General features: G+C 40.5%; 1 long non-coding RNA gene across 1 annotated transcript in view; it reads left to right on the top strand.

Moving 5' to 3' along the window:
* The first annotated feature begins 1,077 nt into the window (after positions 1-1,077).
* The window catches only part of LOC135312523 (uncharacterized), a 260,498-nt gene continuing 241,727 nt past the window's right edge, over positions 1,078-19,848 (top strand). Inside the window, exon 1 of the long non-coding RNA XR_010372091.1 lies at positions 1,078-1,213. This is a non-coding gene — a long non-coding RNA (uncharacterized LOC135312523). The remainder of the gene's footprint in view (positions 1,214-19,848) is intronic.

Consider the following 19,848-nt stretch of genomic DNA (forward strand, 5'->3'; position numbering starts at 1 on the left):
CCTTTGCTGTGAAGTGGTGTGTTTGCTTGCAAAAACTCCCACCCTTCAAGTGATCATATTGAATTTTGTAGCTTTTGTCATCACTTCTGTTCACACACTCTTCCACAAGTCTGAATATTGCAGTATATTTTCAGTGTCAAACCTGTTCCTGCTTTTTAGTCTTTAATCTACTTTATATATATCACAGTTATATTTTGGTTTTTTTCACCTCTCTTTAGTCCTTCCTAGCAAGCCCTGTGTTGTTTTTTTTTTGGTACCAACTCCTCCTCAGATGTGGGCTTCTGAGTTTCCCCATTCTGAACTGCCACTGAGACACATGCTTTTAACACATTCTTGTTACCATTGAAACAATCCTTCATGGCTAATTCAGCCAAGAGAGGGAAGTGACCGGCTGCTGTTGGTGTTGATGAATATGATGACTCATTGTCCTCTTCTTCAGCTGGTGTTCATTTGAGTTTATGATCTTACAGAAGTATCAAGATGTGATGCTTTTATTCAAGTTTGGCCAAAAGAGATCTTTCAATAGAATAGTAAATCTTTGTTTCAGCTCTGTGTATATTGCAACACCAGCTTGTGATATTGTGATGAAAATTCTGTAGTCCAAACAGATTTTGTTCAGATCAGTGGTTGCATAGCGAATCTCCAAGGAATATTTATGAAGAGATCACACCCCTACCAGAACCAGATCGGCACATGAGAAGACCTTTTGCTCCTGGAGGTGCTGTTTTTATAGAGTGAGATGTAGGTGTGTTTAACACTCATATCCTCCAGTCAGGAGGAGTTAGGATTTCAGAGGATCTGAGCCTTGGTTACTCAATTTCCCAAAGAACATAGCACAGTATCCGCATCCTCTCTTTAAACTACAGTTGACCTTCCAGCTTCAGCTGGAGTGGTGTTGAGAGGCATTAGACAGCTGCTATGTTGCAAACCAGAGTTGGCTGCCCTTTTCAATAATCTTGGCAATTTAGCCCAGTGCTTTCAGAGAGAAAGTGCAAAGGATAGTCCTTAGTATAGCACAAGAAATTATCAGCATGGATCTTGTTATCATTAATAGATTTTTTTATCTTTTTAGGTCTTAAATGCCCTTGCTGGAAGAGAGAAGTTTGAAAACTACAACCTTCCTGGTTTTACTTCTTGAATTTTCTGATTGTTGCTGCTGGCAACAGACAAACAAGGACCCTGCTCCAAGATGACCAGTGCTAACTCTGGAAAGGTACGTTTGCCATTTTCTGTATGTTCAACATAACCTTAGCCTGGCAGTGGCCCTGTGGATGCAATGGAGAACTAAAGAATAAGTACAGCTGTGCAAGATGATGAGGTGCTGCAGGGGAACTTCACAGGCCTTATGGCAGGCGTTTGAATGTAAGTACATTGCTGGGCTCTGTGTGGCCAAAGGAGTTTTAGAACTTCACTTGTGTGGCAATTCAGAGTGTTATTTTATACTTAGCTGCCAAGCTTGGTACCTGTTGATGCATAAAACCAGGTCCTCTGAACAATCCATGAAGTCCCAAATTGCCCAGGTTACAAGACCTCAAGGATGTATAACATGCAGCTTTTCAGTGTGTTTGGCTCAGCCATACCTACCTTTGTAGATTATCTCTGGAAAAATATTCAGTCATCAGCAAACTTAACTTCTGCATTTATCTGTGCCCTTTGTTGTGCCTGCAAGTGAGAAGAGCTTGCAGGGTGACCATTGCTCTTCACCTGGCTGTGTAGAGCTGATGAGAACCAGAAAGGGCTGCATGCTGCAACTATGTATTGCTTCATTTTCTTCTTTCATGAGTTGAAAACTGGTCTTTGCTTTGATCAGTATTCCAGGGAGGGGACGAAATAAATAGTGTTGGGCTTGTGTGGGGCTTTCTTTTTAAGTCTAAGTGCAGCAAACATGAATTGCTCATAAACGTGTTTTCCCTTACAGTGGGAAACAAATATTTATTAATGGCTTCTGTGCTTTCAAATAGAGAGTAGAAAAGGGACTTAGAGGAGGCCAGAGATGTGGCATCACTGAGAGATCTGTAATATGCAAGCAGGGGGCATGGCTGGCAACTGTTGCCTCTCACAGTTGAGAATGCTCATCTCATTATGTGCGCCAAGCGAAATACAACGAGCTGCTTTCTGGACCATGTTTTTCTAGGGTGGAAGAGGAGAAAGGCTGGTGGCTTGAGCATAGCCAGTCCTAGCCCAGGTACAGCCTTGGGTGAATTGGGGTCAGGGGGCTGAGGCTGCAAGAGGGGTTTACTGGCTACCATCAAAGGGTCTCTGCTTGTGTTGGGGCCTGTCCAGTCTTATAAGGTGAAAAAAAATTATTCAACTATTTTCTTATAAACTAAGGAAAAGCAGCAGACTGCTGGGCTGCGCAATGTATCTCAAACAGAAAAGTAAGCTAAAATCGGCTTCCAGAAGAAGGAAAACAAAAAGCATGTAACCAAGGCATTGTAGAGCCTTCTTAGTTCCTACTTATATTGTGCTGAGCAATGGTAGCTCTTTTCTGACCTTGTACATATCCATAATCTTCTAAGACAAATAAAACATGGAAGGGTGACACAAGGTTGAGAGTTTGTGGTCAAAAGCTTATCATAGGGTATATTAGAATGTGAATTTATTAGCCTGTCAAGTATTTTAATGCCTAGCTATATGGAGTATCTACTCTTGTGGGCTGCCAGTTGTCTTTTGTATTGTAAATGTAAGGAAACCTATGGCAAATATCTGTGAGGTCAAAGCATACATGTAGGCAGGTTTGCAGCTTACCTCATGTAGTGGTAACTCATATACTTTTAATACTGAAATATGAAATAGATTCCTTCAAGCTAAAAGGTGCAGATAGAAATAAAAAACTTCTAATTCATCAGCTTTCAGTAAAGTTGAGTAATTACAGTGTAAGCAGGTGAAATACCAAATCTGACTTCAGTTTTTGTTTATCATTCTAAAGAGTTTACGTACTTTCAAGAAAGATTTACATGAAGAACACAGATAAGTAAATAAATGAAGTGAGTATATGATTAATGTTTTTAAAATAGTAAATGCTTCCCATTTGTAACATTCTTGAAATAGATTGGCCATGTAGGCCTTGTTTTTCTTCCTCCTTTACAAGGCTGTCTGTTTTTTGTTTATCTACTGTACAAATTTATGTTCAGTGCCTCCTTTTCTGTTTAATCCACAGGAGAATGTTTGTCACTGGCAAGATCATTACACTGTATTAATATATGTTTAATTAAATCTTTATAACAAAATATATATGATAAATTACTGTATATGTAATTAAAAGGAATGAATGAGTTGAATAATGACAAAGCAGGAGAATGAAATTACATGTGTGAGTGGGATCAAATGTAACATTAAGAAAAGGACCCACATAGCCACACAGTTTCACTTTTGTAAGATGCTGCAGGCCACAGTTAACACTGTGGCAGATCTGCCCTGTGATCGGGAATGTTTACCACTGCTTAATATTGTCTGCTTACTACAGTTCTCATCTGTTGCTGCTTGTCTTATACTGTGTCCAGAGCAGTGGAAAAAAATGTTATTTCTACCTGTTGGTGTTTCTGCAGGTTATAATCCTGACAGAAAGGCTGTAAGGAGTTGGCAGCAAGGCAGCCTCAGTGGTGGAGCCTGGGAAAAGCTGCTTTCTGAGAAATAAGGAGTCTGTAGAAGAGAAGTAGTTATTCTCAGTTCATTTGCTAGTGACCACGCCATGAAAATCTTCATGTTCTGCGCAAAGTGGTGATTTCAGCAGTGTAACTAAATCCTGGTTCTGCGGAGGACAAAAGCCCCACCTGTGTGTTAAACAAGTGCTTCGGTGCTTTCCTGAGTGTGGGCCTGCAGACAGGAATGTAGAATAGCCTGTCCAGTTTGAACAAGTGACAGGAGCTCATCTTGTGGCTGTATCAAGCAATGGAAATTGGTCAACTCTGTGTTGACCAAATTGGAAGTGGTTAAATGCAGTGGCTGAAGAACACTTCAAATGCAGTAAGTAGATAAATCAAGTTTGAAGGAAGAGATCCTTTCTAGCAAAGTTCAGTAGCACCAACACAGTGGTTGCCATTTCAAGTCAGATAGGGCTTGATGAGAATGGCTACATCTGGATAGAACTTTTAATGTTAAACTTTTGGGGGATCTAAAACTATGTAAATGCAAGTTTGGTTACACACTGGCTCATAGGTAGATCAATATTCCAGTGTTCTCACTGCAAAATGAAAAGTGCCAAGATTTTGAGTACCAGATTGATATCCTTAGTGAAGTGCCTCTACCTGTTTGAAATATTTTGTTTCAAAATGTTCAATTAAAAAGAGTAGCTCAGGAAGAAACTGTTCAGTTTTGTAGGAATCTTGTTTTAATAACCCTGAATGACAGCGATGGTGTTGATTCACTCAAACACGATGAGGAATTTCTTCAAAGAGAAACTAAGTGCATGTTTGAAATGAGTGAATGTTTACTTTATGTGTCTCTGATTAGGAGCATCCTGCACTAAGTGTAGGTCAACACAGGCTTAGTCACTTAGTTCCACTGTACCATTCTTAATTTTAATTTTTTTTAAGAATAAAAAAAGGGTCATAATTGCTGCTGGCACTGCATGTGGGATCTCTGTCCTGTCCCTGCCAAGGAGGAGTTTTGTGTCTTGGAAGTTCATGTTGTTACCTGTACGCCTCAGTTTTCCTCATTTGTAAAGGAAATGATGATATTGAAATATGTTGGTAGCAAGGGAGAAGGAAGCTCAGTATATAAGATGGCTGTTAGAATTCTAAAATAGTCAGCTTTAGTACCAGTTCAAATTCTGCTTGTGAATGACAATATTGCGGAGATAGTTATGTTAGAGATTGTCATTTACATAGTGAAATTAGGTGGGTTTGATTCTGTGACTCAATCACAACAAGTCTGCGTGGAGAAAAAGAAAGTGTCTTAAGATAGTGATGGGCATGGTTCAGAGCTCTGAATCCATGTTGAGGTGAGAATGTTTCAATCTCGCACGAAAAGAGGGTTCTACCCCAATCTTCCCGTGACCGCGCTTGCCCAAATCCTTCAACATTCAGATGCAAAACCTTAGAACTAAACCCTCCCAGATCTAGGTGGTGCTGTTTCACTCTTGTACATTTCTCTCCTACACAACTCCACAAAGTTCATGGTGTTCAGATTGAGTCTTGGATTCATCTTACTATGGAGAGGTGCAAGCCATAAAGCCCAGATTAAGGGGCTTGAAATATCTTTTAGAGCTGTGCTGTATTTGGCAAATTGTGTTCCTTTGGGGTTGACAGAATTTTTTTGGCAATTAAGTTTTTTACTCCCTGAGTTTTGCTCCGAGATTCAGGTTCAAATAAATCTGAAATGTGGGGCAGAATTCAGTCCAAGTGAGTGAGTTTCCCATGGTTTCTCTCTGAAATAATAAATCCTCTTTGGAGACAGAAGGGCAAACCTCCACCTTGGTTCATCCAGAAGATTTGCAGATGCTTTTATGAACCTGGCTTTAATTTGGGGTTTGTAAGAAAGCTCTTTCCTATTTCTTAAACTTCTGTTTCAACTCCAGGGTACAGCCCTGGCTGTGTCAGAGTTCACAGGAGTTTTTCTACTTCCATTTGCAGCAAAAGCAGGATTTCCCACCCTGAAGTTCTGCCTGTTTTCTGTTTATTGCCCTTACAGACCAAATACTGAGTTAGGAAGTACACTTAGCAAAACATCTATTGATTTCAAAGCTGAATTTCAAAACCTCAAGATTTCATGCTATCCCCCTTAACTCTATTAAAATCGGAAGCGTATTAGCTATCAAATATACTAATGACCTAGTAGATGACAAAATTCAGTTGAGGAAGGCTAGCTCACTGAGAGCATATACATTCCTGGATCTTTTTTCTGTGTTTTTAACAGACACTGGCTGCCTTAAAATCCACATGCCCACTTCCCCGGCACTCATTGTACCATCTGTATACACAACATATACTGTACCTTGTGATTTAAAAAAAAAGTAGTGTTCTGCTCTCCAACCCTGCAGCCTGCTGTACCACGTAAACTGGAGCAAAAAAACGTCTGTCTAATCGATCCTTATTTAATAAACAGTGTTATCAATGCCTTTGAGACAGCTGTAAGGTGTATGACATGGGGACATCGAGACATTTGCTGGCTTGCGTTAATTGGCATGGCAACGTTGTTTTTTGGCCTGGCACACCAGATCGAAAATTGAATTTACAGAATCAAACTGTAGTTATCTACATTCCTTGATGTCCTCCCAGGTGAGCTACTGGGCTTCATGCTAATAACTTCTAAAGCAAGCAAACTTTAGCTAATTATGTGCTAGTTTATTCTCCCTTGCTAAATTTTGGCAGGTTGCTTCTGTAAATTATGAAAAATAAATGTGAAATATGCAGATGTCTTTTGTTTGAAGCAGATGTTTGGTCCGCCTTGCCAGAATCTAATCAGCTGTTTCCCTGGAGGTTTTTTTTTCCTCCCCCCACCCCCAATATTGTCTAAGAGCTTTATGAAAACATGAAGGGTTGGGGGAGTGTAGAACAATAGGTAGGACATTGCTTTACTTTCCTTCTACCATACTTCAAGGTAACTCGAGGTAGATTTTTAGGCTGTTATCTTCTCTGGCTAAACCCACAGCAGATGATGGCAGAGGGCCGGTGAGGCACAATGTTGTCTGAGGACAGGCAGAATGCAAATGCAGCCTTGCCTGTAGTGGGGGAGGTGGTGGTGAGTTGGGAGGGAGCCAGTGAAAGCTGGCTTTGAAGTCTTGATGGTACTGTGTGACCAAGACCCACAACTTGTGTGCTTCTCCCATAGGGACCCTCACAGATGGGGGAGCTACAAATCTCCAGGAGCATAGTGCAGCTGTGTTAAAGGCAAGCTGGGTGGCAGGATCTGTTTCCTTCCCTGTTGCCCCAAATCACCCCACTCCATGCCCTGTTGCCTACAGCATGGCATGGAGAGAGGTTGAATTAGCCTATGTTGCACGCTGCACTGCTTGGCTGGGCTAGATGGAGCCTAGCAGGGGCGTTGCAGTACTCTGTTGCCATCCCATCTAGCATTACCCTGCAGCACAGGGTCTGAATCTGCCTTTAGGGGTACTGACTGTTGGCTGTGGCCTCCTGGTTATAAGAGCTTCTGAAAATGAAGCCCTCTCCAGAAGAGTCTGATCCAGACTGTAACTCATATTTTGTTCCTGGCCTGCTGTGTAGCATGACTTCCAATCTACAGCTGTGCTGACGTAGCAGCTGTGACTCCCTTGCTGTGCCACGCCAGCCTACCAAGAAGCATTTCTGTCTCAAGAGCAGTAGTAACTACAGTTGGAAACCAATGTAAAGTGCAGAAACGGATCCAGACGAAGATCCCTCGAACCTTGGGGACCATTCGCCCTGCCATTACAGCTCCAGCAAGCTCATCAGAAGTTCAGTAATAAGAATAGTAATTATTTTTTTAGTACAGTGCTTGGCACCTGCTTTGCACTTTCCATTTAAGGCTTCCACAGCACTTGCTTGTGCATGGATTTAAACTTCCAGCACTCCTACAGGGTAAGTATCATTGTCCCTGCTTTGCTTATGGGGAAACAGACACAGATACAGGCTAAGTGATTTTGTTGGTGGGTTGGTTTTTTTTTCTTTCAAAAGGAGAAAACATGAGTTTTGTGTTTAAAGGCTTTACTGGGGGTTGGCATCCTTGTTTTGTTAGTCCATCTCACAGCCTCATATTGGAAGCATTTTTTCCAGCTATGGTCAGGGCTCCTCTTGTGGGTCAGCAGAGGGGGAAGTATTCCTGCTATGCAGTGTTGGGATTTGGCTCTGTGTTCAGAGCACTTCATTTTGGGGTGGATCTGCTGATGGCTTCCAAAACCAGTGCTCTTACATTAGGTGCTTGAAGCTGAATGGCAAATGGCTACTGAATTGATAACAACTGAGCGTCTCTAGGAATCAAGAGGTACAGAGCAGTGGGCAACTTCTGACTGATAAGTACTTCAATACTATGGTACTAATTTTGTATCATGGCTGAAGCACAAATCAAGAGCCTGTTGTGATAGGTGCTTTGGAAGCAATTAAAATGAATAGTCCTTACCCCAGGGACACAGGTCTTGAGATTGTGGCAAGACGCTCTTTACTTGTAACTAGATTGCTGGAGGGAGGGATAATTCAGCAGTCTAAGACTCTGAAGGGAGAGAAAGAACCATTGCCAATTTTTTTAGCTTCTTTACATTGAGGGTTGAAAGAATCTGTTTTTGGTCCTTATGAAAGCATTTGTTTAATCTGACTGTATCATCAAGGAGTATTATTTTTTTTTTAAAACGAATCCTCGTGAGGCAGTATGAATATATAGCCCTTTGATTATTCAAAAAAATTGTACAAATCAAAATAAATTTGCCTGAGCAATTTAAAATAATTAACCTTTGACAAACCTCCCTCTCTGGTAATGGAATAGTAACTATATGAATAAAAGATAAGTCGTGACATTCAATGAATTACAATATTCATCCCATAAATTACAGGATAGGATAGCAATATAATCTACACTTTTATAATTGTAAAGTGTCCTGAACAGTAGCCCCCTGTACTCTTCAGGTTAATTTTTTTCTATTCCTTTGAGGTATGTAACTGCTTTTGTATGATGAGCTTCCCAAGCGATGCTAAGTTTTTGCAGTGTCCGCAAAGGCTCTGACCCAGGCCTCCCTTCCCTGCTTTGAAGGGGGGAGTCTTTACTTGAACGGGAAACCCATGCTACAAAGGGATTCTCCTGAATGGTAGCAGTAAGTGCAAATTATGATCCTGGGAGTCTCCTGCTATATAACCAAGTAGAATGCCAATAAACCAGGGGTGTAAACCACATGAGCATATGGACAAAATATGGTCTGAATGGCATGATTATGTTTCTCAGGCCATAATGAATTCATCCCAAGGTGCAACTGTACATCTGTTGTTATAGTGTTCATGATAGCAAACACTACAGTTAAGGTTGCAGTTTAATTCAAATTATAGCCACCTGTTTCCATTCGCAAACAACTTTCTTAAAAATGATTCCTTCTGGACTGATTCATATCAGTCCTAAAGTGGTCATTCACTTATATATTTATTTCAGGGAAAAATTTGTTTGATTTAAAAAGTAGGCAGCTGAATGATTCCTCTCTGATTCTCACTCATGTATTTCCTTAAAAATAAATCAAACCCACTGGCTTTTAAGGGACTGATCCAACTTGTATAGATTTTTTTTGTGTGTGTGAATACTGTATTGGGCTTTCTGTGACTCACTTTATGGCTGCAGGTGTGGAGTAATACTGTGTAGAAACAGATCCAAATACTGCACGTGAAGCTTTAGCTGCTTACAAGTAGGAGTCTTGTGAAGACTAGTTTTCTAATATCTCTTCTCATTGTGCAGTCAGTAAGTGTTGCTTAGATGACATTCCATCTTTCTTTAGCTGGGATAAATCCAAACCGCTGTCTCTACAGACTGCAGAGGAAGACTTAAGGCTTGCTTGTGTCTTGACAATTGATACCAAGGAAGATAAATTTCTTTCCAGAAAGTTTGCCGCCCCTCTGGGAGGGATGGCGTATGAAAGAGACTATCAGCTATTATCAAAACTTTAAAAACAGCAAAAGAGGGAAATCTAGTTTCAGGTCTACAAATATCATGCTCTTTTTCAGTCACTGCCTTAAACAATTTTAATGCAGAAGTCACCTTTGCAAATGTAAATTCCAGGTTAAGGTATACAAACGTTAAAGGAGAGTCTGCTGCTGATCCTTAAACAGGGATGTACGTCAGTGATACATATAGCATTCTGAAGTGCAAATGAGTCTGAATGTGACAGATTACCAATAAACAATGTTTCTGGAGTAACTGTGTTCTGCATTTCTTAGCAAGAGTCCATAGTGCATCTGTTATTGAATGCTTTCTGTTGTGCTTTAACCTCAGGGGAGTAAACCTGTGACTGTGATTTCAGGTTCAGTTTTGATATGGCAGTATAGAGACTGTTGGGCTGTTTGGTGTGCCATTGTATTGGATTTCGTTACAAGCTCCCTCCTGACAGGTGTGCAGGTGCAGGAGGGAGGTTACATGGTGGTTCTTGAAAAGCTAACTTGCCACATCACAGTCAGCTCCCTCTGAGGGGCAAATGCTGATCCCAGCATGGAGTCTGCAGAGCCACATTAGACCCCAGGTTAATCCACAAGGGTTGGTAAGAAAAAAAATCCTTCCCCTGAGACTTCAGAGCATCGTTGCTCCATTTCTTTGGCTGCATGTTACATTAATTGCCAGAGTAGCAGTAGGCAAAGTACATTGAGGTGCAACAGAAAAGTCATGAAAGAGTTTCTCTGTCCCTTTCACTTCTACTTAAGTGGTCCCACTCACTAAGGACAGGGAAGTTTTCCAGCGTGTACAGAGCGCCTCTTTAAGTAACAGCATTGTTCAGCTTTCATAGACATCTAATCCAAAATATAGCTTGCAAAGGATACTCATGCCCTTGTCCTTCCCTAATAAAGGGGAAGCTGGGAAGAGGCTTGTTTGCAGCCTTGCAGCAAGGCAGTGGCGGAGTGGGGGTTGGAACTGAGATCCCAACCCTGTGCTAATCCACAGGGCTCTCCTTCCTCTGTGTTTTGGCTCTGCTGCCTCCAAGACTCTCCCTGCCTGTGAAGGTGAGAACATTAATGGGCTGTATTGCGACAGCTCAGCAAAACCTCTGCCGAGTGCACAAAAACTATTCCATTCGGCAAAGTGACTCCACTGTCATGCGTTCATTGTTAGAAGCCGTTGTGGTAGAAATTGTTGGAAAACATAATAAAGACTGTTTTGTGGAGTTTAAAAAAAAAATTATGGAAGTTGCTGCTTGAAATTAGGACTTGCACAGCCTCTTTTCATTTTCTATCCTGTCAGCATATTTTTCTACCAAGCTCCTGTTCTCTTGGGTGGGACAGAGGAAGATGCTGGCAAGATGGGCAGATGGATGGCAAGCTGCCGCTCAGCCTGGAGCTTGCAGTCCATATCTACTTAGACCCAGAGGGCTAAGCATGGCACAATTTGGAGTCTAAAAGAGGAAGTGAACTTTCAGTGACTCGTTTCTAATAACTCTTTTCCTTACCTTTGTTAAAAGGTGCCTTAGTTAAAGCTTGTATTATCACAGTTATAAAGATGCATTAATATAATTATATAGTAATTGCATTAAATTATCAAGATGAAATTATTAAGGCAGCTTTTTGTGTTATTGTTGCTTAAGTTGGATGTCTTTTTTTTTAATATATTTGGGAGAGAAGATAAAATCTCTTGCAGCTTCAGTATTGCTAAAAATAAAGGAAGATTGTACTCTGCTACTGCTTACTGACACTGTCAAGAATAATGTCAGTGAGATGGAACCAAAGCAGAGAAAAGTGTGTTCTTCCCTGAGCTCTAGCAGAGTAGCATTATAGCTCATTTTATCAGGCTCTCAGTCATGAAGTGGCCTTTTTCTCTTGAACTTGCAGGCAGAGAAAATGGCTTACTTCACTGAATAAGGGTATTTTTATGCTTCCTATTTAGCCGTTTGCAGGGAAAATATTATTTACATAGATGAATTCTTGGAGGGAGGAACATGAAATCGACCATTCTCTTTTCTTTCTTTATGGCAATCTTGTGTGGAAATTCTTGTTTTGTATTAGTGATGTAAGAAGAAAGAAGGGGGAATATTGCTTCAGCCTGCCCCTCTTAAGTAGGCCTTTTTTTCATAGATGCAGAGTCTGGTTAGTCTGCTGGTGGCAATGATATATTTGATTTCCAACATTTGGTGTAGAGCAAAATATTAACAGTGATGCTACCTCTGTGTTACTTCTTCTTGGTTATTCTTTTGTGCATATTTATCTATGTTTTCAAGGCAAAACTTAGTAGTGGCTCACTCAGGGGATTGGTAATTGGATATAGAGCCTTTCACCTCTAGGTCAGTGGTTCAGATTTGTTAAAGGTCAGTACTGCCTGGGAGTTGCTACCATGTGACAGATGCTCGGTGGCCCTTTATGAAATGAGTTGGTGGTCCCAGCTATTTCCTTGAGAGCAGGTGTCTTCAGCATAGATCAAACTTGAAGGCAGCAGTGCAAAACCCATTGTTGGTAGAAAAGAGGAATTGCACTTGGGTATAATGCTCATAGTTTGTATGAACTTAAAAAAAAGAAAAGGCAAGAGAGCAAATATACATGTCTAGATCATCAGCTGGTGTAGATTTGGCATAGATCCATTAAGTGTAGCTACAGTGATTATCACCAGCTGAGGATCCCCAGACAAATGTAAATCTCCAAACAAAAAACATTTCCAACATTAAAACACAGTTCGCTGTGGATGTACTGTATTAGTAATCTAGAGGATGTGGATGTTACAGTAATATTTTAATTAACTAAAGGCCAAAATTATAAATCCAAGTAGCTTAGAATTAAAATCACATTTAAAACAAATCCAGGCTTGCTGAAATTTGGAATAACATTAATTCTTCCATCTAGTGATGCCCTGAGATAACCATACAATTATGGTTAATGCATTTTACTGTTTGCTGTCCCAAAGGAGATGAAATTGGATTTTAAAGATACATTAGTCTCCAACTTTTAATGACTGTGTGCTTTTAACGGCTTTGCCTGCGCTTCTGCCTAAACTTCCAGGGCAACAAAGCCAAGCAAGCAATTCTGAACCGTTGAGGTGTAGTGATGATAGAAGTGAAGTCTTCCATCAAGGGAGCCCCTAACACTAGGGGAGCGTAAATGTCTCATAATACCTTCTAATGAAAAACTTTTTGCAGTTGAAGAGTAGTTGAGGTATCTCTGATATCATTGACGTCTTGTTTAAGATGAGTCTCAGTCTTGTCTGACAGTATCCAAGAGGAAGATAAGAGAACCATTTGCTCTAGAAATAATTTCTGTTATGCTGAGATTTTGCTGCAGTATTTCAAATCTGAGTTATTCTAGTACTAATTTCAACTGGGATAATAAAAAGGCATGGGATGTCTTAATTTTGTCATAAGAAATGAGCTTGAAGTAAAATATTTATAAATTCTCAAAAGTCCTTCTGTGCTTTAGAGAGCAAATGCTCTGTTTGGAGAGGGTGCATCATGGAAAGAAGTTGAACTTTGAAATGCAGACTTCAGCCTTAATTACAGAGCAGTGACTAGCACTTCCATTGCTTTAGGCTTAAAAATGATGGAGACGAACGAGTAGCCTCTTCTCAGTAATTGCTTTTCTTCATAATGTATAACTCAGGCTCTTTTTCTTTAAACCCACTGTTCCCATATCTCTTAATTTAAGGAGCAGACTACCTGACTGTATGTTGCTCTTCCTTACCTCAAAGCTCCTGGATGAGGGGACAAAAACGTGGGCAAGAAAAAAAGTAGAGAAGGTTGGAATTACAGAATGGGTGGTGAAATGGCATTTTAGGTGATGTAGTCTGATGTGCAGGATGATCAAGTCTTATTTTTGTGGGATTCAGCTACAGATTATTCCAGCCATTTAAAAAAAAAAGGAGGCAAACATTGCTTGTGCAAATACTTCTGCTACATCTAAATTGAACAAACTAAGGCTCTGGAAGAAGGAAGAGTAGGAATTCCAGCTGCCTCCTTTCTTTCTAGCTGAAACTTGGAGGTACAAGGGCGTAGCTAAGTGTACCTTATTCATTCACCCAGAAAAAGACACCATTTGAATGCACTCTCTGAATAGAAGGCACAATGATAATAGCAACGTCACACAACAGAATGGCTACTGCCAAATCACTTTAGCTTTTCTGCATGATCATCAGGACCAGCAATCTGTTAACCAGCCCATTCCCTAGTTTTTGCTGCAGCAGCATGCTTTAATTTGAGATTACTGTTGCACCCAACAAGAAACAAAGTTCCTGAGAGATGGTTTAAAGAGGAAAAAAAAGGAAATCTCACAATCCAGAAGAGCCAAATATTGGAAGGTGAAGGAAGATTAAGAAGAAATTGCCTGTTACAGAACTTCATTAAAGTCATTTATTAGCTTTGTAATGCCTAACAGTCTGCTGGCTCCGGAATTTTTTCATACAGGGGGGCAGATAAGGGAGCATTTCACTTTCATTTGCATTCTTGATCCCTGCTGCTCTGTTTATAGCGTTGATGCTATTCATACAGCCTTTGCAATATTAATTTTTAATTTATGATGCTCATTAGGAGACACTTAAAAACAGAACAATTATCATTTATCTTGATATATTATTTACTAAGACTTGCTGTCATGGTTAGGGACTTGTGATTAGTGGGAGGGGAATAGAAAACAGCTCTGAAAGGTGCTTGGCTGAAGGGACTGGGACTTAGGAAGTGGTTGTCACCACCAAAGGCCTGAAGTTCTGATGTCTAAGCAAAAGCCTTGCAGCACCTAATCAAAACTCGGGAGGAACCCTCGAAGATGAGTCTGGGACAGTGCTTAATGAACCTGCAAGATAATATTAATGAAACTCACTCGTAAACCACCAGCTCATCAATTATTCATCCTCCTATTGTCCTGGTACTTTGCTGTCTTCCCTTTTTGTCTCAATGTGTTTACTTTTTTTTATTCCCCCTATCTCATTTTCCTTTTGTGGACTTGCTGACATGTACCCCTGGTAGCGCTTCGTCCCTGGGAAATTGTGTTTCTTGAGGCAACCACACAGTATCTACAGTAACAAGAAGGGTAAATTGTGTTCTTTGAGGCATTTGGATAAATGTGCCAGGTTTATTAAGTCTTAATAATCCAGATCACTGATATGACAGTCCTAGATAACCTGATTTGTTACAGGCTACCATACTGGAAATTCGAGATCTATGCATTTCTTAATTACTTTGTAGTGTTTAGTAAATTATTGTGACACATTATCTGTATAGAGGTCTATTTGGCAAAACAGAACTTCAAATAGTAGTGACCTACTAGGAATACATAGGAGTACTCTTCCCCCCTTCCCCCCCCCCCCACCCCCCCCAATTTTTCCTCATACAAAACTTCTGAGAATCCCTGTGTTAGTCTCTGAGTTACTAGGGTTGTTTATAATGTATGCTTGTGCAGGAGAGAAAGCAAATTGGATGTTTTGGAGCCTGATAATTGCGGCTCTGCATCTGAAACCAATTGTTGTATCTTTAGCTCTATTTTATTTAGTTATTTTTAGACTTCCTGAAAGGGATATTATTTCTGTTTTGTTTTCTGTTTGACATCAAAGCAGGAACAACAACTTACTAATTCTGTAACCTATTCTCTGGACATTTGGCTTTCAATTTTTTTGAACCATTGCACAGCAGCAGTGGCACTGTATGCACAAGACCTCAAGGACTGATACCGTCAAACACCTTTGAGTTGCACGCACCATTCCCTGTCTCTGTTCTGTTGAAAACCTTGACACTGTGACTAATCTCAAAGGCAACCACTGTATTGCTAAACTATATTTTTCTAGGGGAGAGGATAGGGAAGGAGTTATAAATTCTGTGGTTCAGTAGTTCTGGCCCATTTTATTTTTTCTTCCACCTTCTGGATCTTGCAAGCTTGTTTTTAGAATGTATTTATACTGAAAGGGGGGAAAAATAAAAATCTCTTGCCTGGTGTTACGGGAAAGCCAATACAATAGTCTATGATGACTTTTAAAGTAGTGTAATGAAGATAATGCACAATGCCTATAGCTAGTATTTATGTTACGTAGCACTTTTCATCTCCAAGCCAGTTTAAAAACCTTAACAGATTGATCTCCGCAGCACCCCTTGTGAGCGAGGTATGTAGACATTGTTAGCTTCTTTGTTATGTTGTATCAGAACTTCATTAGGCCCTGGGATGCAAAGGCAAAAGGCATAGGAGGAAGTATTCAGCACACAAATCAATTGCTTCTGTTATTTTGCACCCTGTTGCAGAGGTAGATCCTCTTGTAAAGAAAACACTGTATAATGATTCCCTTCCCCTCCCCAGCAAGATCAGCTCTGACTCTGCTGTAAAAAGTTGCTGGTGCTTGGAGTTAGCCATATGCTAAACCCAAGCAAATTTCTCTGACATTATTTTTTCCTCATTAATTGACAAAACATTCCCAAATGTTCCCAAAAGTTTCCTTAATTGTTATACTACTCATTTAGGCAGGATTTTGAAAACTACTAGCTTGATTTGGAGGTGTAAATACTATGCTCTGGTGTGTGATACGAGCACTCGGAACTGTAGCCTGACCCACATCTGAGTGAGGTGACACATCTACATGTCAAACTGCAACCCCACACAGGAACTAGCTTGTCTCCTGGAAACATTATAGCTGTGTTAGCGTGGCGTGCTCCTGGGCTTACTGTGACAGAGCAGGGGGATGAGTATACATGCAGTGTTATGCTCATACAGTGATAAATGGAGGATTCCTCATGGCCCTGTGCTGTTCTGTGTAAGCAGGCACCAGGACTTGGACAGCCCTTCTGAAAATGTGTTGGATTCAAATCACCAAGACACTCTAGACTTTTCTACCTGTTCTAGCTGGTTATACAGGGTTTCATTCATCACCTCTAAAGAATGTTTTTGGATTAGTCTTACATCTTTCCAACCAAATCCTACCTTTGCTGTTCTGGTAATTTAATGTTGGAGTTGCAATTTACTATAAACCTTCTTAGCAGGCAGGTAATCAACTTATCAGAGTTTATTGCACAAGCAGCTGTTCAGCAATCTAATATTATTATTTTTTTTACCTGTTATTTGCGGCTGCAGAACAGGATAAATCCACATTAGTTCCAGTCTCTGCCTGACAAACAATCTCATATCTGCCATGTTCTAATTTTTGATAACTTTCAAGATCTGGGTTCTGCAAACTATGAAGCACATAAATTGAACAAAATAACTTTGAATGAAGCATGCCTGCTTAGTTTCTCTGCTGTTTTACATGTCAAAGTGTTAGCATTTATATGGCATGTTAGTGATGTTGTATTGTAGGGCTTTTTGGGGTTTTTGTGTGTTTGTGTTTGGGGTTGTTTTTTGTTTTTGTTGAAAGGGTTCAACTAGTTTTGGTGGTGGTTAACAGAATTGCTAATGTTGCTAACGTGATAGGAAGAATCACCCCAGGTGCTTATAGCATTTCATACAAGGCACAGCAACAAGCTGAGATGAATAAGTGTGTTTCTTCTAAAGACACTGTGCAATGTATGCTTTTGCAGTAGCAATACTGGGGCTTTTAAACCACAATTGTATTTCCCTAAAGCTTTCTTCGTGATAACATTCAGCTTTTCCAGCTTTCACTGAAGCTTGCAAGGGGGAAATTTGGTAGTCTGTGTGTCAGAGTAGCGTGGCACAGCTCTTTTAATGCTGGCCCTTTATAATCTTTGTAAGGTCATGTAACTTTCCTGATTTTTGCCTAGGGATAACTTTTCCCTTATTTTAACATATTTCCTTTTGTCTGGTTTGGCCAGTAATTGACTTTGTCCTTTTTTCATTTATTTCTCTGCCTCCTGGTTGTAGCATCTTCTCCCTGGAGTCTCAGGTTAGAAGTTTTCCCTTTTGTGAAACCATGACAGGTGCCTAATTGAATGATGAATGTCCCTTTATTACTCTGTAATTGAACTGCCAGCTTTTTGATTGGTTTGTAGAGATGCTCCACTCCTCATCAAGCACTGCGGGGGGCTCCGGGGCTGGCAGGCTGGGCCTACCCTCCATCTGTCTAATCGCATCTCTCCCCTACTTGAGTTTTGGGTGGGGAGGGGGCTCAGGGAGAGGAAAGTCATAATAAATTATGCTAATTTGACATCGCTGTGACAATAAGAATATCGCATTGTTACATGCGTGGTGGTGGCAAATGTGAGAAGACGTTTTGTCGTCATGGCTGCCTGGCCTGACAGGCCCTAGATGAAGATTAATGGCCCTCACCTGAGTGACAGAGCGGGGGATTGTGGGGCAGAGAGGGTCATTCATCATACTCTGACAGGTGTCATTCACGCAGACAGCGGCACCACTATCGCCTGGCTAGCAGTTCCATTTTTCTGCCAGTTAAGCAAGGAGTTTAATAACATCCCCAGAATTAAAACTCATTCTTTGTAGCAGGTCTGACAGCTGAAAATAAGAAAATCAATTCTTCACATGTTATAGCCCAGTTAACTGACTAGGGCTTTGACTTTAATTTAGTCTTTGGGCTGAATTTCAAGTAAGGCACTTTTGTAAGACATCATCTATTAAAATTTACCAATAGCACTAACTTCACTGTTATTATTGTGGCTGGATTAAAATGCAGCCTTTAATAGTGGTTGTCATCTTCATTTGGTGCAAGCTCAAGTGCATACGGCTCTGGTGGGGGATATTCCACTTCATCCTCATTAGTGATGTTTATAGCTTCTCTCTTCATTAATATTGATCCCTTAAACTACAGAGGAAAACAAGACAGACACTAATTTGAACCATTTTGAATCATTAAACTGTTTGAATTTCTTGGTTTCAGTCATTCTGGCAAGCTGAGTAAAATATTTCAGAAATAAAAGAAAAAAGAAGAGAGAGCACAAACTTCTGGCAGCCTCTTGCTACTCATGGTGGGAAGAGCCAGGTTAGCCTTATGTGCTGCTGAGGGTTATGTGCTTCTGAATGGGGCTGGCTAATCCTGGGGAAGGCTTGGAAATAGCCCCTGAGAAAACAGCTCTAAAATAATGACCTTAATATGTGTTTAATATCTCAGCTAGTGAAGCCAGGACAAAAATGTTTGTTGCCTGTTTCATTTAACTTGTTAAAACTGTAGCCCAGAGGCAGGCATGACTGGCTGGAAGCTCTTCCATGGAAACACGAATGAAGAAGACAGATTGATGTCTGCTTGTCTAACTTATGAGGTTTGTGAATAATCAGTGCAATACCACTATGAAAAATGCAACCAGGATCCAAAGAAGCGTGAGACCAAGTATTTCCAGTGGACCTGAAAGCATTATTACTGTTGTATAAGGCTGGAGTGAGACTGTATCTGCAGCAATGTGTGCATTTCAGGTCAACATAATTGAGAAAGATTAATTCAATCTGGAATAAATGCCAAGAAAGGGCTACTAGGGTGATCAGGAAAATACAGAGCTGTCTTGCAAGGAGAGAACAAAAGACCCCAGCTTGTTTGGACTAGCAAAATGAGGGCTGAGAAGAACTGTGACTGCTTTCTACAAATACATCAGGGGAGGTAAACACAGAGTTGAGGAGAACACAGTCTTGATGTGACAGCCCAGGGCTTTGCTTCCAGTCCTGTGTTCTTATAAAGCACCATAATTCATCTCCATGTAGATAATAAATCAAGAACCGAGGGAGAAATTTTATGTGTACCTCTCAATCTCACTGAAGCTATTCAGGTTGAGGAGAAGGAAAGGTTTTGTTTAGGGGTGGTGCGGGAGGAAAGGAATTATCACACTTCAGGAAATTTATTTCTGTCTCTGTTGCAGGTGGAGAGGGAAGCGTAGGACAGCCAGGCTCCTCCACAGACGCCTCATTTAAGTGCCTGGAATTATATGGGAGAAATTTGTACACCTCAGTTAAATGTGAATAAGGAGTTCAGCCCTAGTTTTGTTTTATAGAGAGCACATTATTGTATACATTAAGAGCTTGTAAATATTTCAGTTGCTCAATATGAAAGGTTAGATTTTGTCCTGTGGAGGCTACACGGCTTTGAAAGGAAAAATTCACCTCTCTGTTGTTCTGTGTTATGAATGAATTGCATTTAAACAGTGAGGAGGCAAACTGGGTACATAAGCATAGAAAAGCAATTTGACTCTGCAAAGTAATAGATAAGAATATTTCACAAGTCTCTGTTTGGTCTTAGATAGTTGTGTATACGTGGTGTTTCTTTCCAGTGCAGAGGAGAGGCAAGAAGTGAACACCACCTTGGTTTGTGCTGTACTGTCAGGTCACAGCACCAGTGTTATATGGCCTAAGAGGCTGTGCAGGGTGTACAGGTGCTTATTGCATACCACGTAGCCAGTGCTTGCTTACA

This window comes from Phalacrocorax carbo, chromosome 3 (assembly GCF_963921805.1).
Source record: "Phalacrocorax carbo chromosome 3, bPhaCar2.1, whole genome shotgun sequence".
In the NCBI taxonomy this organism is placed as follows: Eukaryota; Metazoa; Chordata; class Aves; order Suliformes; family Phalacrocoracidae; genus Phalacrocorax; species Phalacrocorax carbo.